Source organism: Silene latifolia, chromosome 6, assembly GCF_048544455.1.
Source record: "Silene latifolia isolate original U9 population chromosome 6, ASM4854445v1, whole genome shotgun sequence".
Lineage (NCBI taxonomy): Eukaryota > Viridiplantae > Streptophyta > Magnoliopsida > Caryophyllales > Caryophyllaceae > Silene > Silene latifolia.
Window position 1 is genome coordinate 53768273 of NC_133531.1, and position 22491 is coordinate 53790763.

At 40.3% G+C, this 22491-nt stretch overlaps 1 non-coding gene across 1 annotated transcript; it reads right to left on the reverse strand.

Moving 5' to 3' along the window:
• Window positions 1–12794: 12794 nt before the first annotated feature.
• Window positions 12795–12901, reverse strand: LOC141589127 (small nucleolar RNA R71). The gene has a single exon (XR_012520077.1). It is a non-coding gene; the product is annotated as a small nucleolar RNA R71 (small nucleolar RNA).
• Between the last annotated feature and the right edge of the window lie 9590 nt (window positions 12902–22491).

The following is a 22491-nucleotide window of genomic DNA, read 5'->3' on the forward strand; positions in this document are numbered from 1 at the left end:
TTGTCATCTTTGGATTTTTATTTACTTTGATCAAAATAATTGTCATGTTTGAGAGAAGTGAGGGAGGGACTAACAATCTCAATTGATGTGTAGTGCTTTACCTTAGTGTGGGGATGACAATTGCCTAGGCTATCCATGCCTTAGTAGTGCCCCCACAATGAAGAACACAAGATTTGAAGAAAGAATAGAAGAATGGTAAGGGAATGCATTGTGCACGGATGGAACTGAATCCGGGTACAAGGGGTCGAATCCGAACGGATTCCTGAGAATCCGCCCGTCTTCAGTAATCCGAGCGTACTGGGTCAAAGACGCACGACTTTATAAGCTGAGATTTTGGAAGATTTTTGACTATAAGAGAATCCGGGCGTCTTGGAATATAATCCGCCCGTCTCTGGAAATCCGTCCGTCCTGGACTGAAGACGCCCGTCTTCTCTGCTGAGGAAAACAAGAAAAATTTCCTGGACTGAAATCCGTCCGTCTTCAGGCAAATCCGCCCGTCCCGTACCAAGAAAATTCGAGCGTCTTCTTCTGAATCCGCCCGTCTTTAGGCGAGTTTTATACAACCCAGAAAGAGCAGAATCCGCACGGATTGGGTAGAATCCGCACGGATTGCCCCTGCAGATTCGAAAATTTCGGTCTCTTTAAAACCCCTCCCACCTTCATTCATTCATTCATTCATTCATAAACACTACCCACAACATCAAAACCCTCATTCTCTCCGTCACAAAAACAAAATCCCTCAACAACATTCACCAAAAACAAATCAAATCATCCTTCCAACAACAAATCAATCACTCCTTCTTCAATAAAAATCAAAACCAAGCACAAAATCTTCAACCTTTGGGTCGATTTTTGATCTCATAAAGGCAAAGCCTTTCACCTTTAAATCGATTTGGGTATACTACAAATTGAAGATTTTTCATTCTTTTCTTGGTTAAATCATCAATGGCAAGGACTAAGGGAGCAACAAAGGCAACAAAGGCACCAAAGGCTAAGGCACTCTCACAAAGGCAAAGGGCTCTTCAAACAAAGAAAGCATTGGCTATGATGGTAGCAACACCAAACTTGGAAGTGCAACAACAACAACAACCTTCTATGGGAGCAACAACACCTTCTACTCCGGAAATCGATCAACTTTTGCGTTATCCGGAGGTAACTTTTATTTTCGAAACCCATAGAAATACCTTTTTCAAGTTTGCTAGAAAGTCATTACAATCCACCAAATTTATATGTGAAGATACCTTAGAAAAATTGGGTGTTCTTGAGCAAACTAGAGCCTTTTTCAAAGCCATGGGGTTGAAGAAATTGTTTGAAACAAAGGAATTGACATACCCCTCCCTTACCTTGGAATTTTTTAGTTCTTTGAAAGACACCAAAGTTGAGAATAGGGAGAATCTCGAGTTTCGTCTAGCTAATGTTAGTAGACGCATTTCCTTTAGGGAATTGAGTGAAATTTTGGGTCTTACTGATGAACCGCGTTATTTTAAGAATTATGGAAAGTATGACCCCGAACCTCTTTGGGAGGCAATTTCCGGGAGGAAATTTGAGGACTTTCATGCGAGTCGTGCTCTTTTGGTCCACCATCCGGGCATAAGAGTATGGCACAAGGTCATGGGAAAGACCATAATTGCAAGGAAAGATACCAACCATTTCACCAAACTTGATTTTATTCTCCTTGAATCGGCTTTGAACATTGGAAGAGTACACACCAAGCCTTACAATTCTTTGAGGCTCTTGGTAGATAGATGGCTCAACATTGATTGTGGGAAGAAGGGCACTACCGTTATTGTCAATGGCGGCCTAGTCACTATCCTAGCTAAGTACTTTTATCCTAACTTCAATAAGGATAACAAGTACAAAGCAAAGGAGGGTGGCCATCTTGTTGATTTGCATACCATGATACACAAGTACAAGTGGGTTGCTCATAACCCCCTTGACAGTAAGTATGGATGGCTCACTAGTGAAGCTAGATCGTTCACCTTGCCTTCAAAGATTTGTCGTCTAAGCGTCCACCGGACCAATTATCTACTTCCCCTTTCTAAAGAGGCCGAGTATATTATTCAACAACAAAAGGGTGATCTTGAAACTCCCTCCTCTTCCATTGTCATACCACCTTACCCCTTTGAGTATGAAGAGTTCAAGCCGGAAGGAGTTGAAGCTAGAAATGATTATGTGACTCTTCTCATGTTAGCAATGCACAAGCAAGCCTTTGAGGATCGGAAAAATGCTTACTTGGCTCAATATCCACCCCTCCTACACTTAGCTAGGCAAGGACTACTTGACCCATCTTGTCCTTTGCCTAGTTGGACGGATAAAGAAGTCCTATTTCCGGGTGCATCTAGGGTCGTTTCGGGTGACAATGAGGTTGTTGGTAATAATGAAGAAATTGATGATAACATTGATGAAGAAGCAAGTGAAGAAGGAGAAAAGGATGGTGAAGATGATGATGAGCAAGATGAAGAAGAAAGAGAAGAAGAAAATGACAAGGGAAGTGGCAATGTGACCACTTCTAATGAGGAAAGTGATGGTGATAGCATGATGGAAGATTACCAAGCCTTGGAGACTCCTACCCTCTCATGGTTTGTCTATTTCTCTCTTTGTTTCAATTATAATTTTGATCATTGTTGGAGTAGTCCTAGCCCCATAGAGGACTCACACCTCGGTACCATTGAGGTGTTCTCATTTTATTGTTCCCATTTTCAAAATCCAAAATGACAAATTAGTTTCATGCATTGCATAGTGTGTGCATGAACTACACCCATCCTTGGACATTAGCAATAGTGTCTCACTCGGTTTGGGGAAGTTAATGCATACACAACGGGAGGTAATCTAAATTATCCTCTCCGTCATAACAAAAACCATGCATCATGTAGTGTAGCTTAGTGTAGATTGCATTTAGTGTAGAAATCATGCATCATCTTTCCATAATTTCCATCATTTTGGCCATTGAGGACAATGCCCATATTAGTGTGGGGATGGGAATTCTAACATTTAACTCTTATTCAAAAATCCAAAAAAATTGAAAAATTTCAAAAATCATTAAAATTTGAAATTTGAAAACCCAAAAACATGTTTATCTCCTTTTGTAGTCTTGTATATATTGTGTTTGTTCTATCCTTGTTCACATTGATTGACTACGCCACATCCGAGACATGAGGATCATGAAGACCGCATGGTATGATCTTTCCAATCTCCTTTTTCCTCTTTATGTTAATGACTATGTGGCTTTATTTTGATTGATGCGGTATAACAATGTGAAATTAGGACTTGCATTTAGTTTATATGTCATATTAGTTGATAGAATCACTTGCATTAGGATGTTTATATTAGTTGCATCATGGCATGTAGTTGCATGATTAGAAATGTTTTGAAAAATGCCTATTTAGGAACTTTGACAAGAGCAACTAAGCCATTACAAATACTTGTTCAACTTAAGACTTTGCCTACTAGAATGGTTGTAAAACACCCTAGATAGTGTCATACTAGTATCTTTTGACCCATGACCCAAAGCCTAGTCAAGGGTTTGCATGTGAGTCACCTATCCAACCCCGTGATGCGATGTGGACTTGGTTAACTTGTCTAGGTGACCTTGATTGACCTTGTGGTAAGGCAACCCAAAAATATTTTCTATCAATAAGCTTGAAGTGCTCATTTCAAAGAAATTTTGTCATGTGGAAGTAATTTAATGCCAAGGAACCTCAAATATTATGAATTGTTGAAAGTTGAGAAATTTAAGTTGTTTTGATGGAGGCGTACCACTTCGATGTGCTTTGGTGCGGGATCCATTGAATTGGGCCCCCATACGGTTGTGAATTCGGCCGCCCAGAGACAGAGTGACTATCACCCCGAAAAGCTATTGTCTAGAGGTTAACCGGTTGCCTAATAAGCGATTGGCGAAAGCAAAGGACACTAGCCCGGAAGGGACAAACCCCATCTTAAATTTTTGAAATGTGAAAGTGAAATGAGGACAATTTTGAATACTAGTCATATCCACCCATTGTGAATAAAGATTTGAGCATTTCATTCCCAAAAAGCCTTTTTGTCAAGCCACTTGGTCGAGCTTGGGACGATCCATGACCTTTACTTTTGTAGAGAATTCGAGACTTGTCATGTCATATGCTACTAGCATCATAGGGATCATCATTCCACCACCATCCGATCGCTCTTGACGAAAGCATTTGGAAATTGAGGACGAAAGTAGTCTAGTTTAACACCATTTGGAGGTGATTTAGTGCCATCCTCTTAGCCTTAGTAATTTGTTGAACTAGTATTTGTGAAGGATTACATGCTCTTAAATTTGTTCCTCTTTAGTGCCTCCGCCACTTGATGAGGAAGTGGCTATTCCTTTTGTAGATGCATCCATTATGTGATTTTGTGTGCTTAATGTTTGGATGTGTCGCCATTTTGGCAAGACCCACCTTGCCTTGCAAGAAGGCATCCTACCTCATGGTTGTCTTGTTGTGAGTTGAAGGGGCGGAGTGAGACCCGCTAATTGTCTCATATCGGCTATATTATTAGGATAGGTTAGTATTGGTCCTAGTCTTTGTCACCTCTTTACTCGGGACGAGCAAAGGTTCGGTTTGGGGATATTTGATGTGACCATAATTAGCGCATATTTAGCCCCCGAATTAGCCTTGTTCCCATGCTTTTTAGTGCATATTTGGGTCATTTCTTATCTTTAGTTCTTTGTTTTGCATATTCTTTGAGATTTTGATCCCTTGGTAGGAAAGGAGTAAGAATATTGCATTTTCATGGCAAAACGAGACTAAATTGATCGAATTCAATGACTAAGCATCAAGGAGAGACAAGATTAGAAGGCCTTTGTACATATTATAGTAGAAGAGCAATGTTGAGAAAAGATCCTTGAGTCCCCAAGGAAATCCCCAAGGAATTTATGAAGAAAAGGGAAGAAAAGAAGAAGATGTCTTGCTGAGTGACAATCCGTGCGGATTGTCACCAATCCGGCCGTCCCCCAGCTGCACAATCCGTGCGGCTTTGCTCTAATCCGCCCGGATTCCCTCGAATCCGCTCGGACCCCGTCGCCAGAATCCGCCCGTCCCGACCTTATTCCGCCCGGGTTCCAGCACAGCGTGATTTCCTCTTCTCCAAGCTACGAAGAAAGAAGCCCTTCCTTCGAAAAATACCGGCTCCTCCTTGCTCAATCTAAAAAGTGTAATTACTAGTTTAGCCCTTAGTTAACCCTAATGCATCCTCCCTAATTTCCACTATAAATACCCCATTAGTCTAATTAGAGGAGCATGTTCTTCTTATCAATAATTAGAGTAGTTAATATCAATCAAATCTCTCTTTAAGTATTGTAATCAACAATTAATCAAGTTCTAATACAAGTTTTATTTCCTTAATCTCTCTTTTGTTCATCCTTTATTTTGGGTAATTGAAGATTATTTGGGTTATTGTTGGGAGATTGACAACCTCTCAATCAAGCATCAAGTACTTCTTTTATCTTTGCTTTATTATTGGAATCATTAGTAGGTATAATCCTCTTAATCCCTTTTTAATTATTGTTAATTACTTTCATTTATTCATCATGTTTCATATTGTTGGTATGATTGACAACCTTGCTAGCATGATCAACATGATAATGAGTGAGTAGTCTCTTAGCTAGGGTTAATGGGTGATTAGGGGAAACCAACATGGGGAATGATTCATGCTTAAATTAATATGCTTTCATGTTTTATTTGCTTGCTTGTTTTGATCTCAACTCATGCACATGTTATATTTGATGAAATGCTAAGCCTATGAATCCTTGCATTTACTATCATCTTCTATCTTTTCAATGAGACTTGTAAGACATAACCCAACTCGAGTCTCATTAGACCATGCATGTTGTTGAGTAGGGAAGATTAAGTCGACTTGTAGGTGTTGTACAATCTAATCGATTCGGCTCCGGGACCCAAACTTTCCTAGGATTGTAAGATATAACCCAACTCAATCCATCACAACAATAATTGCTTGCTTATAATTTGAGAACATGTTTGTATGATCAATTCCCATGATTCCCCTATGATCCCATGACACCCTAGTGCTTTTAATCAATTGTTTACACCCCTTTAATTCATCTTGCTTGTTTATTTTCATTGCTATTTTAGTTTAGTGACCTTCTACATCAACCCAATTTGTGACACCCCTTAGACACCACTAGTTGCAATAGAAATCTCATTTCAACTCCCGTCCCTTGGGATCCGACCTTTACTTGCCTCTTTACTAATTGTAGAGTTGTTTGTGAAGTTATAAATTGTGTTTTGATTCGACCGTGACCCAACGACCACATCTTTATTTGTGAACACGAAACGGTCCGATCAGTAGCAAAACTGGTCGATCAAGCTATATTAGCACGTGTGGACTCCTTGGCACCTTTCGAGGCTACTTCACGCATCTCTAACTGAAAGATTCCGGGCTCTGATTCCTTATTCTCCTAAATGCATGCGAATAGGACAAGTTTAGACTCGATTTTGCTCCTTTCTGGTCTGTACCTGCAATTTACACAAGACAAACCAAAGTAGACTATTCAGGGGCATTTGTAGCTAGATGCCACGTAAATGACACAGAAATGCATGTAAAAATGAGGTAAAAACCCTATATAAAATACACGCATCACCGCTCGTGGGGATTCCTTTTTCTGTGTCATCCTTTCTTCTTCTCCTTTATTAAATGTTGTGGGTGGACTACAAAGGCTTTGTTAGGCTAGGCATTTGCCATCCCCACACTTGGTCAAACACTACACATCAAAACACGTTAAAATACGTCCCTCACTTGCTCTCATGTCAAAAATCATGATCAAAGCACAAAAATGCAAATCCAAAAATGACAAAGATGCAATAAATAAAATGCGAGTTAAGGGGTTAGAATATTTACAAATGGTGGTTTAGGGAGGACTCCACCAAACTCTCATTCTTCGATGAGATGTCAAGGGGGAAAGCCAAGGTGTTGTTGATGTTGCTCAACACCTAGTAGAAGTAGTCGAACGCTTTCTCATTTTCATGATAGAGGTCTTGGGTAGACCTTTGCACACTGTTCTCTTCATTGTTGTAGTCATCCAAGTCAAAGTGATGACAAGGATCAACAAAGCCTTGGTCTAAGGTCATAGCATTTCCAATATAAGGATTGACCAATCCTTCAAATTCATCGTCCCATAGACCGAAAACTTCACTAGCTTGTTCCCCAATGATGTCATGAGTTGATGAGGGCAACTCCTCTTTCTTGTTGTCATGGCCAATGAGGCCTTATTCATTACTTGTCATGATGGGTGAGCTATTCAAGCTCTCATTGTTGTTGAAAATTCTTTGCTCTTCGAATAGAGCTACTTGAAGGTCATCCACTTTCTTCTTCCATATGGGTAGTGTTTCTTTACCCATGGGTTGATCTTTGCATAGAGATTCTAACTTCTTTCTATCACTTTCTCTGCTATAGTGATCGACCATGAAGCATGGCTCATGTAGTCAGGGAGCTCTCATTGTTTTGTCAAGATTAAAAGTGATTGTCTCGTCCCCTACTTCAAGTGTGAGCTCTCCATGTTTCACATCGATTACCGCTCCGGCGGTATGCAAGAAAGGTCTTCCTAAGATGATAAGAATGTTGGAGTCCTCCTCCATGTCTACAATGACAAAGTCTACCAGGATGAAGAATTTGCCAATTCTCACGGGCACATCCTCCCATACCCGTAGAGGTATCTTTGTTGATCAATCCGCCATTTGAAGAGTAATGTTGGTGAATTTGAGCTCTCCCATTCCTAGCCTCTTACATACCGAGTATGGCATGACACTTACACTTGCTCCAAGGTCACATAATGCTTTGTTGATTGTAGTGTCGCCAATGGTACATGGATGTGGGCATGGGCCACGTCTCGGTCTGTGGATTTGGGCCACCTACCGGTCCGTAGTCACTGGCCACCTGCACGCCAAGCCAATATGTGGACATGCAGCGGTCTTTTGAAAGCCACGCTCGGCGGCGTAAAGATGCTTTCGACCGGATCGTTTTAGATCGGTCGGTTTCGTCTCGGTAAGGGTCTCGAAACGATTAGAGATGTTCGGAGTCGCCACCAAGCATTTGTGGGATGCCTGGAACCCGTTCGAATTCTACTTTATACCTCGGTCAAATCGAAGCACAAAGCAACGTTTGACATAGGTACTAAAGATAAGGAAATCGTCCCTCTTTAGCATCCTATCTCTAGAATGACTCTCGTACGCCCTGGATAAGGTCATCCACTATCCAAAGTTTCTGAGTAAGAGGTGAAGGTACGTATTGGGAAGCCCTTTAATCAGACACCCAATCCCGCCCGCGTTTAGCGGCCTCTACTGATCGATCTTGGTTGGTTGAATGCAAAAGTTGATAAAACGGTTTAAATGCATGAATGCGCATCCAATAATTTAAACCTAACATGTGAGAGCTTTCTAAGTCAGTTGATTTAATCTAAGTATCAAGTATAAGATGTCGAGTTGGATTAATGATTGATTTGCGTGCAAGACGGAAATTAAACATCCATTTACCGTATTAGGTTTAGGGTGCATAACATGATCCATTTGTGTTAGTAAGGCATTTGGCAAATATGGTTCGAATAGTCATCTGATCCGTCCTATATCCGGGTTAACCCGAGTCGGGATCGTCCTAGACTAATGCTGGAAGGAAACAGGCCCTGTACCAGACGGCTATAAGAGGCGCGAGCCAGCCGGCGGTGTAAGGGGCCTCCCTCTGGTTTTGAAAATGAGAAATGGGGAGCCTGCTTGAGGCGCGGGTTAGCCAACGGTTGTATGCCGTGTTCTGACTATTTAGAAAACGTTATAAAACGTGTTGAAAATGGGTATTTGAACCCGATTTGATTTTGAAAGGGTCGTTTAAACCGCATTTGTTGATTTGAAGAACTAGACTCGAATAATCATCATTATTTGATAATATTCGGTGTCGGGTTCGATTTGACAAACTTGACATGAATAGTTTTGAAAAATGATTATGGACTAGTTGTTTTAAGTCCATTTTGAATGTAATTAGTCGATACTCGTCATCGTACCCGGGTTAAAATCCGGCATGGTATGTGGAACCAAGGATGATTTTGTGTTGGTGACTAATATGTTTGTTTGAAAATGTGAGGAAATGAAATAAAAGGCTTTAAAATACCTTCTAAATGTCATTAACCAAATATTATCACCGAAACATGGATTTAACCGCCATGGTATGAAGAACCAAGGGTGAAAAATGCTTTATGGTTAAAACATGTGAAATGAAACAAAAAGGTTTCGAAAATACTTGAAATGGTAAAGACCGATTACAAATATGAAAAATGGATTAAGGGAAATGACGAGAACAAACACGGTTGATTTCTGGTCTGAATACCCCATTTAGGCGCGAGCCAGTTGGCGGCCTAAGGGGCTTCTGTCTCAGACCAAAAATTAGTTTTGGATCATTTATTCCATGTTTTGGTTCATGTTATGCATGTTTTAGCATGTTAGAGTCATGAAACAAATGAAAACATAATAAAAGAGGATTTTTACACCGTCATACTTACATGTTTGGTTATGGCGAGTGACCGACGTAAGTGTAACAACTCGTTTGATCGGGAAAAACTCGGTTTAAAACCGTTTTGGTAAGTAAGAAGAGTGTTTTAAAAGTTTAGTGATGGTGTAGTGGTCGAAATGGTCGGTCAAGTTGTTTAATGCACGATGACGGTACCAAACAATGTGTAAGGCTCGTGTTTACGATCGGTAGGTCGTAAATACGCGTCGGGTTGTGACTTAAGAAGTCGAGTCGAGAATTTTAAAGGAGAAAAGAGGGGGCGGACACTCGCGTAAGTCTCAAATGGGTGGCATTTGAGGGGTATTTATAGGAGAATGAGTGGTTGTGTGAGTTTTGAGCGACGTGGCCACCTGGGCTGCTCAAAGAGGCGCGAGCCACGCCGCGCGTCTTCGAGCTGTGTTGTCGCTTTCACAACAAACGCAATCATGATTTGTTCTATCCTAGGTTTTGTAGTCACATGTTTTGTACTTGACTATTCATGAATCCGGGAAAACTTAAGGTAGAAGGCTTTGAGATATTTTATTTTTGTGGTTGACTCGGTTTGACTTGTTGTTGGAGTCGGGATTTGAATTTTTGAGTCGGTTTTTGGTCCGGTGTCGGTTTTGACTCTAGTTAGTGTCATCTCGACCCCATCGCTGTGCATTAAACACTCCAGGTATTTTTGAAATGTTTTGAAATGTTTTATTTTCGAAATCGTTTTAAGTTTTCTGACGTAAAGTTGTACACAAACTATCGATCAAACGCCGCGATTCCAAAACATGTTGTAGTCCGATAATCATCGGGTGTTTGTTGGAGTCTGATGTGACCATAATTAGCGCATATTTAGCCCCCGAATTAGCCTTGTTCCCATGCTTTTTAGTGCATATTTGGGTCATTTCTTATCTTTAGTTCTTTGTTTTGCATATTCTTTGAGATTTTGATCCCTTGGTAGGAAAGGAGTAAGAATCTTGCATTTTCATGGCAAAACGAGACTAAATTGATCGAATTTAATGACCAAGCATCAAGGAGAGACAAGATTAGAAGGCCTTTGTACATATTATAATAGAAGAGCAATGTTGAGAAAGGATCCTTGAGTCCCCAAGGAAATCCCCAAGGAATTTATGAAGAAAAGGGAAGAAAAGAAGAAGGTGTCTTGCTGATTGACAATCCGTGCGGATTGTCACCAATCCGGCCGTCCCACAGCAGCACAATCCGTACGGCTTTGCTCTAATCCGCTCGGATTCCACCTCCACAATCCGACCGGATTCCCTCGAATCCGCTCGGATTCCAACGCCAGTTTCCGCCCGTCCCGACCTTATTCCGCCCGGATTCCAGCACAGCGTGATTTCCTCTTCTCCAAGCTACGAAGAAAGAAGCCCTTCCTTCGAAAAATACCGGGTCCTCCTTGCTCAATCTAAAAAGTGTAATTACTAGTTTAGCCCTTAGTTAACCCTAATGCATCCTCCCTAATTTTCACTATAAATACCCCATTAGTCTAATTAGAGGAGCATGTTCTTCTTATCAATAATTAGAGTAGTTAATATCAATTAAATCTCTCTTTAGTTTTGTAATCAATAATTAATCAAGTTCTAATACAAGTTTTATTTCCTTAATCTCTCTTTTGTTCATCCTTTATTTTGGGTAATTGAAGATTATTTGGGTTATTATTGGGAGATTGACAACCTCTCAATCAAGCATTCAAGTACTTCCTTTATCTTTGCTATATTATTGGAATCATTAGTAGGTATAATTCTCTTAATCCCTTTTTAATTATTGTTAATTACTTTCATTTATTCATCATGTTTCATATTGTTGGTATGATTGACAACCTTGCTAGCATGATCAACATGATAATGAGTGAGTAGTCTCTTAGCTAGGGTTAATGGGCGATTAGGGGAAACCAACATGGGGAATGATTCATGCTTAAATTAATATGCTTTCATGTTTTATTTGCTTGCTTGTTTTGATCTCAACTCATGCACATGTTATATTTGATGAAATGCTAAGCCTATGAATCCTTGCATTTACTATCATCTTCTATCTTTTCAATGAGACTTGTAAGACATAACCCAACTCGAGTCTCATTAGACCATGCATGTTGTTGAGTAGGGAAGATTAAGTCGACTTGTAGGTGTTGTACAATCTAATCGATTCGGCTCCGGGACCCAAACTTTCCTAGGATTGTAAGATATAACCCAACTCAATCCATCACAATAATAATTGCTTGCTTATAATTTGAGAACATGTTTGTATGATCAATTCCCATGATTCCCCTATGATCCCATGACACCCTAGTGCCTTTAATCAATTGTTTACACCCCCTTTAATTCATCTTGCTTGTTTATTTTCATTGCTATTTTAGTTTAGTGACCTTCTACATCAACCCAATTTGTGACACCCCTTAGACACCACTAGTTGCAATAGAAATCTCATTTCAATACCCGTCCCTTGGGATCTGACCTTTACTTGCCTCTTTACTAATTGTAGAGTTGTTTGTGAAGTTATAAATTGTGTTTTGATTCGACCGTGACCCAACGACCACATCTTAATTTGTGAACACGAAACGGACCCGATCAAAAATGGCGCCGTTGCCGGGGGCGGTGTTTATTTGATTTAGATTTCCTTTTTATTGTTATTAGTTGTGTCTTTCTTCGCCTTGGGGAAGTAAAACTCCTCATGGTTTGTTCTAATTGTTTTCGAGTTGTTTGATATTTTGCATGTCTAGAAGGTTACAAGGTAATTTGTTACCTTTTGACCGTGAAATCGAAAGAACCTTGACGAACAATAGGAGACTTGTTAGGAGGAATTTAAGAGGTATTAGTGAAGTTGTTCAACCCACTAGTGAGTTCATCAACCCTTTCGCAATAGAAGGAGAGGAGAACCCATTACACAATACCCCACAAAATCCACCTACAATGCCTAAATTCTCGTCACACTCCGTACCCACCGAGGAGAATCTACCAAATGGTACTCCTACACCGCAACATCTAACCGGAAATTTTATTGCCAAGTCCGCCTTCATCCAATTAGTTGAGAGGAGCCAATTTGGGGGGATGCCTAGTGTAGACCCTCATTCTCATATGGAAACCTTTTGCGACTATTGTGATGCAATCTCTCAAACGGGCGTGACTCAAGACCAAATTAGATGGTTCTTATTTCCTTTTTCTCTAATCGGCATCGCAAAGCAATGGTTGAAGGGCCTTGATAAGGCCACCCTCGGAATAGATTCTTGGAAGAAGTTGGCTCTAGCTTTCTACAAAAAATTCTACCCACCGGAAAAGACTAACATGCTAAGAGCTCAAATTACGGGTTTTAAGCAAAGGGATGAAGAATCTTTGTATGAAGCTTGGGAGCGGTTTAAGGGAATTTGTCGCTCATGTCCTCACCATGGACTTAGCGAATGGTTTTTGGTACAACAATTTTGGAATGGTTTATATGAAGATTCTAGGAACATTCTCAATATGGGATCAAATGGAATGTTCACTGAAGTTGATGACAATCAAACATGGAACAACATTGAGGAAATGGCGGTCCATAACTCACAATATAGCAGACCTCGCAAGGCTACTAGAGGAGGAAAGCATGAAGTGGACTCCGTTACTCAATTGGGTGCTCAACTTAGTGCTCACATTGACACAATCAACTTGAAGTTTGAACAAGCTATGGCTAGACTTGAAGAAAACTCAAAATCATCAAAGCATCATGTTAATGCCATGACGGCATCCTCATCAATCCCAAGTGGGATATGTGAGAATTGTGGAACTTTGGGACATGACCAAGGCGAATGTAGGGGAACAAATGAACAAGTGAATGCTTTCCAAGCATACAAGAGTGGTACCCCTTATTCCAACTTTTACAATGAAAACACAAAATTCCATCCAAATCTCTCATACAAAAGCCAAAATGTTCAAAACCCTCAAACAACATACACTCCACCACCCATGAGAAACCAAAATCAAAGACCCTTTTACAATCAAAACCAAGGTTACCAAAATCAAAATCCATACAATCACCAAAATGACCAAGATGTCCAAAAAGCGGTCCTCGAAATGCAAAAGAATCAACAAGAATTTTTCACTCAAATGCAAAAAGATAGCCAAGCAAAGGAAACCACCATCAACAACATTCTAGCTCACACCAAGATGTTGGAAACACAATTGACTCAACTAGCATCTTCAAGCTGACAAAGACAAAAGGGGCAATTACCACCTCAAAGTAATCCCCCTAGACATGAAACGGTTAGTGCCATTCACTTGAGAAGTGGTACAAGGTATGAAGCACCGAAGAAGCAAGTTGAGGATGAAGTTGTGGAAGCTAGTGAAAAGGAAGAAATTGTGCAAAGCTCCAAAGATGGAGAACCATCGAAAGAAGAAAGTTCAAAGAAAAATGAAGACAAGGTCAAGGAGAAGGAGCCCATTGTGATTAGACTTCCTTTTCCAAGTCGTCAAGCCAAGCCCAAATTTGATGATCAACTTGGAAAGTTCATGGAAATTGTGAAGAATTTGGAAGTCTCAATTCCTTTTACGGAATTAATCAATCACGTGCCGGCCTATGCGAAATACATGAAAGATATCCTCACAAAGAAGAAGTCGATCCGCAAGCTTGAGACTATCGCCTTCACTAAGGTGAGTAGTGCAATACTTCAAGGGAGTTCACCTCCAAAGTTAAAGGATCCGGGAAGCTTCTCAATACCGTGTACCATTGGCGACACGACGATCAACAAAGCCTTATGTGATCTAGGGGCTAGTGTGAGTGTCATGCCGTACTCGGTGAGTAAAAGGTTGGGGATGGGAGAGCTTAAATGCACCAATATCACACTTCCAATGGCCGATAGATCGACGAAGACACCATTAGGGATATGGGAAGATGTCCCCGTGCGAATTGGGAAGTTTTTCATCCCGGTGGACTTTGTCATTGTTGATATGGAGGAAGATTCCAATATTCCAATCATTCTAGGAAGACCTTTCCTACACTCCGCGGGTGCGGTGATTGATGTGAAACATGGTGAGCTCACTCTAGAAGTGGGAGATGAAAGCATAACTTTTAATCTTGACAAGACTATGAGAGCTCCTCGTTTGCATGAACCATGTTTCATGATTGATCATTATAGCCGAAAGGATGAATGGAAGAAATCGGAACTCCAATGGAAGAAGAAAATTGAAGATGCTCCATTCAAAGAGCAAGTGAATTGTGACAAGGAGAGCTTGCAAAGCTCGTCAAAATCAACCAAGGAAGAAGAGAATGGCCTCATTGGCCAAGAGAAGAAATTGGGAGAGTTGTCTCCATCTAAGCAAGAGATTTTCAATGATCAACTCAATGAAGTTTGTGGTGTTTGGGACGACGAATTTGAAGAGATTTTTAATCCCTACATTGGTAATGCCATCGATCAAGACCGAAAACAAGGGCCAAGGTCTATTGAAGACCTCTACCATGATAATGCACAAGCTTTCGATTACTTTTTCAAGGTGTTGAGCAACATCAACAACACCTTGGACATGCCCCCTTGACATCTCATCAAGAATGAGAGTTTGGTGGAGTCCTCCCTAAACCACCACTTGTAAATATTTCTAACTCCCTAACTTACATTTCAATTCTTGTATTGCATTTTTTGGATTTTTATTTACTTTGATCAAAATAATTGTCATATTTGAGAGAAGTGAGGGAGGGATTAACAATCTCAATTGATGTGTAGTGCTTTACCTTAGTGTGGGGATGACAATTGCCTAGGCTATCCATACCTTAGTAGTGCCCCCACAATGAAGAACACAAAATTTGAAGAAAGAATGGAAGAATGGTAAGGGAAATGCATTGTGCACGGATGGAACTGAATCCGGGTACAAAGGGTACAATCCGAACGGATTCAGGAGAATCCGCCCGTCTTCAGTAATCTGAGCGTACTGCAGCAAAGACGCCCGTCCTGAACTGAGCTGAATTTTGAAAATTTTTGACTGTGGCTGAATCCGGGCGTCCTGATCAGCAATCCGCCCGTCTCTGCAAATCTGTCCGTCCTGGACTGAAGACGCCCGTCTTCTCTGCTGAGGAAAACAAGAAAAATTTCCTGGACTGAAATCCGTCCGTCTTCAAGCAAATCCGCCCGTCCCGTGTCAAGAAAATCCGAGCGTCTTCTTATGAATCCGCCCGTCTTTAGGCGAGTTTTATACAACCCAGAAAGAGCAGAATCCGCACGGATTGGGTAGAATCCGCACGGATTGCCCCTGCAGATTCGAAAATTTCGGTCTCTTTAAAACCCCTCCCACCTTCATTCATTCATTCATTCATTCATTCATAAACACTACCCACAACATCAAAACCCTCATTCTCTCCATCACAAAAACAAAATCCCTCAACAACATTCACCAAAAACAAATCAAATCATCCTTCTGATGTGACCATAATTGGCGCATATTTAGCCCCCGAATTACCCTTGTTTCCATGCTTTTTAGTGCTTATTTGGGTCATTTCTTATCTTTAGTTCTTTGTTTTGCATATTCTTTGAGATTTTGATCCCTTGGTAGGAAAGGAGTAAGAATCTTGCATTTTCATGGCAAATCGAGACTAAATTGATCAAATTCAATGACCAAGCATCAAGGAAAGACAAGATTAGAAGGCCTTTGTACTATCATAGTAGAAGAGCAATGTTGAGAAAAGATCCTTGAGTCCCCAAGGAAATCCCCAAGGAATTTATGAAGAAAAGGGAAGAAAAGAAGAAGTTACCACGCTGACTGACAATCCGAGCGGATTGTCAACAATCCGCCCGTCCTGCCCTTGCACAATCCGAGCGTCCCAGCTGGAATCCGCTCGGATTCCCCCTCAGCAATCCGCCCGGATTCCCCAGAATCCGCTCGGATTCCATCGCCCAAATCCGGCCGTCCCGACCTTAATCCGCCCGGATTCCTTCACAGCACGGGTTGTCTTCTTCAAGCTACGAAAAGACAAGCCCTTCTCTCCAAAAATACCGGCTTCTCCTTGCTCAACTTAAAAAGTGTAATTACTAGTTTAGCCCTTAGTTAACCCTAATGCATCCTCCCTAATTTTCACTATAAATACCCCATTAGTCTAATTAGAGGAGCATGTTCTTCTTATCAAAAATTAGTGTAGTTAATATCAATCAAATCTCTCTTCAATATTGTAATCAAGTATTAATCAAGTTTTAGTTCTTTAATCTCTCTTTTGTTCATACTTTATTTTGGGTAATTGAAGATTATTTGGGTTATTATTGGGAGATTGACAACCTCTCAATCTAGCATTCAAGTACTTCTATTATTCTTGCATTATTATTGGAATCATTAGTAGGTATAATCTCTTAATCCCTTTTTAATTATTGCTAATTACTTTCATTTATTCATCATGTTTCATATTGTTAGTATGATTGACAACCTTGCTAGTATGATCAACATGATAATGAGTGAGTAGTCTCTTAGCTAGGGTTAATGGGTGATTAGGGGAAACCAACATGGGGAATGATTCATGCTTAAATTAATATGCTTTCATATCTTATTTGTTTGCTTGTTTTGATCTCAACTCATGCACATGTTATATTTGATGAAATGCTAAGCCTATGAATCCTTGCATTTACTATCATCTCCTATCTTTTAAATGAGACTTGTAAGACATAACCCAACTCGAGTCTCATTAGACCATGCATGTTGTTGAGTAGGGAAGATTAAGTCGACTTGTAGGTGTTGTACAATCTAATCGATTCGGCTCCGAGACCCAAACTTTCCTAGGATTGTAAGATATAAACCAACTCAATCCATCACAACAATAATTGCTTGCTTATAATTTGAGAACATGTTTGTATGATCATATCCCATGATTCCCCTATGACCCCATGACACCCTAGTGCCTTTAATCAATTGTTTTCACCCCTTTAATTCATCTTGCTTGTTTATTTTCATTGTTATTCTAGTTTAGTAACCTTCTACATCAACCCAATTTGTGACACCCCTTAGACACCACTAGTTACAATAGAAATCTCATTTCAACTCCTGTCCCTTGGGATCCGACCTTTACTTGCCTCTTTACTAATTGTAGAGTTGTTTGTTAAGCTATAAATTGTGTTTTGATTCGACCGTGACCAACGACCACATCTATTTACTTGTGAATACGAAACGGGACCGATCACCTTCCAACAACAAATCAATCACTCCTTCTTCAATAAAAATCAAAACCAAGCACAAAATCTTCAACCTTTGGGTCGATTTTTGATCTCATAAAGGCAAAGCCTTTCACCTTTAAATCGATTTGGGTATACTACAAATTGAAGATTTTTCATTCTTTTCTTGGTTAAATCATCAATGGCAAGGACTAAGGGAGCAACAAAGGCAACAAAGGCACCAAAGGCTAAGGCACTCTCACAAAGGCAAAAGGCTCTTCAAACAAAGAAAGCATTGGCTATGGTGGTAGCAACAACAAACTTGGAAGTGCAACAACAACAACAACCTTCTATGGGAGCAACAACACCTTCTACTCCGGAAATCGATCAACTTTTGCATTATCCGGAGGTAACTTTTATTTCCGAAACCCATAGAAATACCTTTGTCAAGTTTGCTAGAAAGTCATTACAATCCACCAAATTTATATGTGAAGATACCTTAGAAAAATTGGGTGTTCTTGAGCAAACTAGAGCCTTTTTCAAAGCCATGGGGTTGAAGAAATTGTTTGAAACAAAGGAATTGACATACCCCTCCCTTACCTTGGAATTTTTTGAGTTCTTTGAAAGTCACCAAAGTTGAGAATAGGGAGAATCTCGAGTTTCGTCTAGCTAATGTTCGTAGACGCATTTCCTTTAGAGAATTGGGTGGAATTTTTGGTCTTAGTGATGAACCGCGTTATTTTAAGAATTATGGAAAGTATGACCCCGAACCTCTTTGGGAGGCAATTTCCGAGAGGAAATTTGAGGACTTTCATGCGAGTCGTGCTCTTTTGGTCCACCATCCGGGCATAAGAGTATGGCACAAGGTCGTGGGAAACACCATAATTGCAAGGAAAGATACCAACCATTTCACCAAACTTGATTTTATTCTCCTTGAATCGGCTTTGAACATTGGAAGAGTACACACCAAGCCTTACAATTCTTTGAGGCTCTTGGTAGATAGATGGCTCAACATTGATTGTGGGAAGAAGGGCACTACCGTTATTGTCAATGGCGGCCTAGTTACTATCCTAGCTAAGCACTTTGATCCTAACTTCAATAAGGATAACAAGTACAAAGCAAAGGAGGGTGGTCATCTTGTTGATTTGCATACTATGATACACAAGTTCAAGTGGGTTGCCCATAACCCCCTTGACACTAAGTATGGATGGCTCACTAGTGAAGCTAGATCGTTCACCTTGCTTTCAAAGATTTGTCGTCTAAGCGTCCACCGGACCAATTATCTACTTCCCCTTTCTAAAGAGGCCGAGTATATTATTCAACAACAAAAGGGTGATCTTGAAACTCCCTCCTCTTCCATTGTCATACCACCTTACCCATTCGAGTATGAAGATTTCAAGCCGGAAGGAGTTGAAGCTAGAAAAGATTATGTGACTCTTCTCATGCAAGCAATGCACAAGCAAGCCTTTGAAGATCGGAAAAATGCTTACTTGGCTCAATATCCACCCCTCCTACACTTAGCTAGGCAAGGACTACTTGATCAATCTTGTCCTTTGCCTAGTTGGGCGGATAGAGAAGTCCTATTTCCGGGTGCATCTAGGGTCGTTTTGGGTGACAATGAGGTTGTTGGTAATGATGAAGAAGTTGATGATAACATTGATGAAGAAGCAAGTGAAGAAGGAAAGGATGGTGAAGATGATGATGAGCAAGATGAGGAAGAAAGTGAAGAAGCAAATGACAAGGGAAGTGGCAATGTGACCACTTCTAATGAGGAAAGTGATGGTGATAGCATGATGGAAGATTAGCAAGCCTTGGAGACTCCTACCCTCTCATGGTTTGTCCATTTCTCTCTTTGTTTCAATTATAATTTTGATCATTGTTGGAGTAGTACTAGCCCCATAGAGGACTCACACCTCGGTACCATTGAGGTGTTCTTATTTTATTGTTCCCAATTTCAAAATCCAAAATGACAAATTAGTTTCATGCATTGCATAGTGTGTGCATGAACTACACCCATCCTTGGACATTAGCAATAGTGTCTCACTCGGTTTGGGGAAGTTAATGCATACACAACGGGAGGTAATCTAAATTATCCTCTCCGTCATAACAAAAACCATGCATCATGTAGTGTAGCTTAGTGTAGATTGCATTTAGTACAGAAATCATGCATCATCTTTGCAAAATTTCCATCATTTTGGCCATTGAGGACAATGCCCATATTAGTGTGGGGAAGGGAATTCTAACATTTAACTCTTATTCAAAAATCCAAAAAAATTGAAAAATTTCAAAAAATCATAAAAATTTGAAAATTGAAAACCCAAAAACATGCTTATTTCCTTTTGTAGTCTTGTATATATCGTCTTGTATATATTGTGTTTGTTCTATCATTGTTCACATTGATTGACTACGCCACATCCGAGACATGAGGATCATGAAGACCGCATGGTATGATCTTTCCAATCTCCTTTTTCCTCTTTATGTTGATGACTATGTGGCTTTATTTTGATTGATGCGGTATAACAATGTGAACTTAGGACTTGCATTTAGTTTATATGTCATATTAGTTGATAGAATCACTTGCATTAGGATGTTTATATTAGTTGCATCATGGCATGTAGTTGCATGTTAGAAATGTTTTGAAAAATGCCTAATTAGGAACTTTGACAAGAGCAACTAAGCCATTACAAATACTTGTTCAACTTAAGACTTTGCCTACTAGAATGGTTGTAAAACACCCTAGATAGTGTCATACTAGTATCTTTTGACCCATGACTCAAAGCCTAGTCAAGGGTTTGCATGTGAGTCACCTATCCAACCCCGTGATGCGATGTGGACTTGGTTAACTTGTCTAGGTGACCTTGATTGACCTTGTGGTAAGGCAACCCAAAAATATTTTCTATCAATAAGCTTGAAGTGCTCATTTCAAAGAAATTTTGTCATGTGGAAGTAATTTAATGCCAAGGAACCTCAAATGTTATGAATTGTTGAAAGTTGAGAAATTTAAGTTGTTTTGATGGAGGCGTACCACTTCGATGTGCTTTGGTGCGGGATCCATTGAATTGGGCCCCCATACGGTTGTGAATTCGGCCGCCCAGAGACAGAGTGACTATCACCCCGAAAAGCTATTGTCTAGAGGTTAACCGGTTGCCTAATAAGCGATTGGCGAAAGCAAAGGACACTAGCCCGGAAGGGACAAACCCCATCTTAAATTTTTGAAATGTGAAAGTGAAATGAGGACAATTTTGAATACTAGTCATATCCACCCGTTGTGAATAAAGATTTGAGCATTTCATTCCCAAAAAGCCTTTTTGTCAAGCCACTTAGTCAAGCTTGGGACGATCCATGACCTTTACTTTTGTAGAGAATTCGAGACTTGTCATGTCATATGCTACTAGCATCATAGGGATCATCATTCCACCACCATCCGATCGCTCTTGACGAAAGCATTTGGAAATTGAGGACGAAGGTAGTCTAGTTTAACACCATTTGGAGGTGATTTAGTCCCATCCTCTTAGACTTAGTAATTTGCTGAACTAGTATTTGTGAAGGATTACATGCTCTTAAATTTGTTCCTCTTTAGTGCCTCCGCCACTTGATGAGGGAGTGGCTATTCCTTTTGTAGATGCATCCATTATGTGATTTTGTGTGCTTAATGTTTGGATGTGTCGCCATTTTGGCAAGACCCACCTTGCCTTGCAAGAAGGCATCCTACCTCATGGTTGTCTTGTTGTGAGTTGAAGGGGCGGAGTGAGACCCGCTAATTGTCTCATATCGGCTATATTATTAGGATAGGTTAGTATTGGTCCTAGTCTTTGTCACCTCTTTACTCGGGACGAGCAAAGGTTCGGTTTGGGGATATTTGATGTGACCATAATTAGCGCATATTTAGCCCCCGAATTAGCCTTTTTCCCATGCTTTTTAGTGCATATTTGGGTCATTTCTTATCTTTAGTTCTTTGTTTTGCATATTCTTTGAGATTTTGATCCCTTGGTAGGAAAGGAGTAAGAATCTTGCATTTTCATGGCAAAACGAGACTAAATTGATCGAATTTAATGACCAAGCATCAAGGAGAGACAAGATTAGAAGGCCTTTGTACATATTATAATAGAAGAGCAATGTTGAGAAAGGATCCTTGAGTCCCCAAGGAAATCCCCAAGGAATTTATGAAGAAAAGGGAAGAAAAGAAGAAGGTGTCTTGCTGAGTGACAATCCGTGCGGATTGTCACCAATCCGTGCGGATTGTCACCAATCCGGCCGTCCCACAGCTGCACAATCCGTGCGGCTTTGCTCTAATCCGCTCGGATTCCACCTCCACAATCCGACCGGATTCCCTCGAATCCGCTCGGATTCCCTCGAATCCGCTCGGATTCCCTCGAATCCGCTCGGATTCCAACGCCAAATTCCACCCGTCCCGACCTTATTCTGCCCGGATTCCAGCACAGCGTGATTTCCTCTTCTCCAAGCTACGAAGAAAGAAGCCCTTCCTTCGAAAAATACCGGGTCCTCCTTGCTCAATCTAAAAAGTGTAATTACTAGTTTAGCCCTTAGTTAACCCTAATGCATCCTCCCTAATTTTCACTATAAATACCCCATTAGTCTAATTAGAGGAGCATGTTCTTCTTATCAATAATTAGAGTAGTTAATATCCATCAAATCTCTCTTTAGTTTTGTAATCAACAATTAATCAAGTTCTAATACAAGTTTTATTTCCTTAATCTCTCTTTTGTTCATCCTTTATTTTGGGTAATTGAAGATTATTTGGGTTATTATTGGGAGATTGACAACCTCTCAATCAAGCATTCAAGTACTTCCTTTATCTTTGCTTTATTATTGGAATCATTAGTAGGTATAATTCTCTTAATCCCTTTTTAATTATTGTTAATTACTTT